Raw genomic sequence first — 5,468 nt, 5'->3', positions numbered from 1 at the left:
TACAGTTGTGAGTATGTGAAACACAGAATTTATTCTTGTATTATTACTTATTAATTATTGTATTATTTTCCATACAAACAACTACAAACCTAGTTTGCCCATATTTCTAAAGCTCCTCTGCATATTTGGCATTGCATATGTGTTCTTCTTCCAATAAACACAATTCCTGTTCCTAGGAAGTCACAATTTAGTGGGGAGGAAAGAAGTTAGACAACTAATCTCACATGTAACTATTTTAAAGGCAATACTGTCACCCCAAAGCTTCAGAATATACATTCTTCTCAAGTGCCCATCAGTAGGTGAGTAGATAAAAAAGCTGTGGCACATTTACACCATGGAATACTATGCAGCTATAAAGAAGGATCTGTTACCCTTTGGGACAGCATGGAGGAACTGGAGAGTATTATGCTAAGTGAAATAAGCCAGCCAGAGTAGCAAGTATCACATGATCTCGCTCATATGTGAATGTACTAAACAAAATGAACCGATGAACAAAATAGATCCAGAGACATGGGAGCATGGAACAGACTGAGGAATCTCAGAGGGAAGGTGGGGGAGGAGACAGTAATGAAAGAACTTATATATCTATAAGCATAACCCATAGACACAGACATTGTTATGGGGAAGGCTTGGGGTGGGGAAGGATGTGGGGTGGAGGGGGTCAATAGGGAGGGAAGGGGACATCTGTAATATTTTCAACAATAAAGATAAATTTTAAAAAAACAGCAATGTTGTCAGGTGCTATGAAGGTGAAGTGCTGAGTATTATGAAAATCTGAAGAAAAACTTAATTTACTTAAAGCAGTGATGGAACTATATTTTAAAATACTATTTATATTGAGATATAGATGGGCCGGTGTAAGATGAGGAGGAAAATATATTGCCATCTAGAATGTAGAAATCCCCAGAAGTGGGGAAGAAATTCACATATACTGTACTCTTCTTAATGACTCTGCCTTTCCAAGTGCTCCAAGTCTTCTGCATGTATCTTCATCATAGCACCCATTGACTGGTATCATAATTTCTATCATTCCTACTAACTGTGAGGAATTAAGAGATCTTGGTATTCCTCAGACTCCAGAATAGTCTTTGGCCCACAGACTGCAACTCACTACTGCTTGGTAATGATGAATTCAGCCAACTAGAATTGATTGGATCCATGCATGTAAAGGCTCATTTAGAGGGAAACACAGTGTTGCAGGTATCAGGGATCCTAGGGCCACTCAGACTAGTCAAGAAGGAACATTGTCCCGTAGAACATTTAGCACTCCCAGCTCCCTATGAAAATAATCTCAAATGGAAACGACAGCTGCATATTTCACCCCTCTATAAGATGGTGACACAAACAAACACAGCAGAACACCTAACTGCCTCAGGGTAATGGATGGAGGCAAAATCATGAGCCACAAAATATTGGAGAAAAGGTAAGACAATTACTTCAACAAGAGAAAGAACTTATGCCCAAAGAAACAGTCACTGGACCACTCAGAACTATGTTGGCATAAGTATGTAGCAGTTACAGTTTGAGGGGCAGCCTGCCAACTTGGCAAGGTTCTGATTCTGTAAGCATCTTCCTGATTTTCTCAAATTCAGCACCTCCCTCAGAAGCCGAGTTTTGGAGCACAGAAATCGCCAATGCTCAATCCAGAGACTATTCTTTAGCCGTCCCAAAGATTCTGTAATCCAGTTAATATCCTGTGAAAAATCTTGGGGAAACCAGCTAGAGCTGGCTGTTTCTTCCCCTGAACTTTCTTCCGCATAGTAATTGGTACCAGGGGTAGCTGTACACAACAGACTCTTAAGGAAACAAGAATCTAAAATGTGTTATCTGACCTGGTTTGATTTGAGGCAGCAAAGATTCTGCTAGCATTGAAGGATGGGACACTGGTAGTGTATGACATTCAGTGAGGAAGGAGATACTGAAATTATCCCCGGAATTGTGGAAAATAAAGTGCCAGATGAAGAAAAGGCTTTGGTGGGTTACATAGCTGCTGTCACAGATAAGCATAAAAGATACAGTGATTATGGATTATGTTTGGTTGTTTTCATCTGTGTCAGAGATCACAAAGTTAGAAAACAAAAGCTCAGGGCTTTTTATTTTTATCTCATCGTCAGGAGTCCAGGGAGCTTCTGTGTCTTCAAGAATACCTTATCTCTTTTAGCTGTGAAGCAGGCGTAGTAAAAAAAAAATAAGTAGCTGATCATAAGTCTAGTGTTTGCAGACTCACAGAACTCAAGATTAAGGCATTGGCTGAAAAACTGTGAGACCCAAAGATTTGGAACAAGGATAATGGGAGAATTAATTATTTCGAATGCCCGAAGACTACCAAACACTTGAGCCCCACCCCCCGCCCCACTAGCAGGAGGTATTCTTCCTTTCCTTTCCCATGAGACGGTTCCTGCCTTACTTACAGACCATGGCATAAACTCAATTCAGAGACTTTCCCAGTAATGCCGGTGTTTCCTAGCCTTGGCAGCTTAATAAGATCACCTGGGATCTTTCAAACATGCTAACTCCCAGACTACATCCCACACCAATCAAATCAGAATCTCTGCAGATGGAGCCCAGATACACATCAAAATTTGTATAACTCTCCCGATAATTACAGGTACAGCCAAGGTCAAGAACCACTGCTATAAGGAGATCCCAGCTGATTTTATATCCTCCTCTATCAACCCTTATTTCCTTCTACATCCCCTGGTACACCTCCCTGGCCAAACTATTCATAGCTGCAATCTCATGTTGTGAATGAACTAGAACAAAACCAAAAATCATCCACTGGTGTATCTAAGATTCAAGAAAGGTCAAATCCACTTTGTGGGGAGAGAGAGAACTGGTCACTCCAAGAAGGAGCATGCTATTGTTACTACTGTTGCTTCAAGTTTAAGAATGGAAAAGAGTCAAATTTCTCACCTATAAGATTTGCAAACATTCAAAAGTTATTAAAAATTATTAAAATTCATTTAAAAAAAAAAGATTGAGAAAGAGCTCTACAAAGTGTATGAAATGATTTCAAAGATCCACTGTTTAATGAAAAAAGCAGTATAAAAAAATATATGTTGTATGCTATATTTTATGCTAGAAAAAAGAAAAAAGAATATGTTAAATTCGAACCTAATAAAATATTATAGGGGACAGGTGGAAATGGGCTTGACTAGATAGAATCAAGAATAATAAATCTCGCCGGGGTGGGCGTGGCTCAGCGGTTGAGCATCGACCTAGGATCCAGGCAATCGAGTTTCGATTCCCGGTCAGGGCACATGCCCGGTTGCAGGCTCGATCAATGACTCTCTCATCATTGATGTTTCTATCTCTCCCTCTCCCTCTCCTTTCCTCTCTCTGAAATCAATAAAGATATATTTAAATAAATAAATAAATAATAAATCTCTGAGTATCTTTTTTATATAATTTTGACACATCTAAGTTCTTTACATATTAGAAAGTAAAATTTAATCCAAATAATAAAAAGTAAACTCTAACATTAAATATAAATAATACAGATGAACCAAGATGCATATTTAAACACTAATCAAACATGTGCAATATAGGAATTAATTCAGGTAACTTTTTAAAAATATATATATTTTTATTGATTTCAGAGAGAAGAAGGGAGAGGGAGAGAGATAGAAACATCAGTGATGAGAGAGTCATTGATCAGCTGCCTCCTGCATGCTCCCTGCCGGGGATCCAGCCCTAAACCCCGGCATGTGCCCTGACCAGAAATCGAACCTCAATATCCTGGATCATAGGTTGATGCTCAACTGCTGAGCCACGCTGACCTGGCAATTCAGGTAACTTTTTTTTTTTTAATTTATCTTTATTGTTGAGAGTATTACAGGTATACCATTTTCGCCCGCAACTGACCCCCTCCACTTTGCTCCCACCCCCTCCCCAGGCCTTCACCCTGTTATTGACTATGTCCATGGGTTATGCATATATGCATATAACTTCTTTGGTTAATCTCTTCCCACCCTCCACCCCCCCTTCCCTCTTTCCTCTGAAATAGATTGTCTATTGCATGTCTCATTGTCTCTGGATCTATTTAGTTCATCAGATTCTTTTGTTCATTAGCTTCTTAAAGAAGACCCTTCAACTTTTCCTGTAGTGCTGGTCTGGTGGTGATGAACTCCTTTAGTATTTTCTTATCTGTGAAGCTCTTTATTTGACCTTCAATTCTAAATGATGGCTTTTCTGGGTAGAGCAATCTTGGTTATAATTCCATGTTTTTCATCACTTTGAATATTTCTTGCCACTCCCTTCTGGCCTGCAAAGTTTCTGTTGAGAAATCAGCTGACAGTCGTGTGGGAGCTCCCTTGTAGGTAACTAATTGCTTTTCTCTTGCTGCTTTTAAGATTCTCTCTTTGCCTTTAACCTTTGGCATTTTAATTATGATGTGTCTTGCTGTGGGCCTCTTTGGGTCCCTCTTGTTTGGGACCCTCTGTGCTTCCTGGACTTGTAAGTTGATTTCTTTCCCCAGGTAGGGGAAGTTTTCTGTCATTATTTTTTCAAATAGGTTTTCAATTCCTTGGTCTCTTTCTGCCTCTTCTGGCACCCCAATAATACAAATGTTGGGCCTCTTGAAGTTGTCCCAGAGGCTCCTTATACTATTTTCATATTTCTGGATTCTTTTTTCCTTTTGCTCTTCTGGTTGGGTGTTTTTCGTTTCCTCATGTTCCAAATTGCTCATTTGATTCTCAGTGTCCTCTACTCTACTGTTGATCTCCTGTAAATTCTTCTTCATTTCAGTTCCTGTAGCCTTCATTTCAAATTGGTACTTTATTATGTTATCGATTTTCTCAGTTATTTCCCTAACCATATGCTTAAACATCCTTATAACCAAAATTCTGAACTCTGTAACTGTTAGCTTGCTTGGATCTATTTCATTTAGTTCCTCTTCTAGAGATTTCTTCTGTTCTTTCCTTTGTGACATGTTTCTTTGCCTCCACATTTTGGCTGCTTCCTGGTGTTTGTTTCTATGTATTAGGTAGAGCTGCTATGTCTCCTGGAATTTGTAGAGTGGCTTTGTGTAGTAGGTGTCCTGTAGGGTCCAGTGGCTCAGCCTCCCCAGTCAGCTGAGCTGGGCCTTCTAGGTGCTCCCCTGTGTGGGCTGTGTGCACTGTCCTGTTGTAGTGGAGCCTTGGTTGCTGCTGGCATCCCTGGGAGGAACTGACCCCCAGGCAAATCAGCTGTGAGGACCAGCTGCAACTATGGCCAGAGAGCTGCTATACTGGAGACACCCCTATGGAGCAGGATTTACTTCAGTGGAGCTTTGGTTCCCCAAGTGCCCCCCTTGAGTGTTACTTGTGGATGTGGTAGGGTTGTAATCCAGCGTGGTCGAGTCTGACCACCAGGTGCACTGTCTCTGGGGCCTCCCTGGAGGTGCAAAGTCAGCCTGTGCCAGTGCCTTGCCCAGGGCCACCCAGCGTGAGCTACTCAACAAACCGTAGTTGGCTGCTACTTGTGCTGGG

The sequence above is a fragment of the Miniopterus natalensis genome, chromosome 2 (genome assembly GCF_054644295.1).
Source record: "Miniopterus natalensis isolate mMinNat1 chromosome 2, mMinNat1.hap1, whole genome shotgun sequence".
Lineage (NCBI taxonomy): Eukaryota > Metazoa > Chordata > Mammalia > Chiroptera > Miniopteridae > Miniopterus > Miniopterus natalensis.
This window is presented reverse-complemented; position numbering follows the sequence as displayed.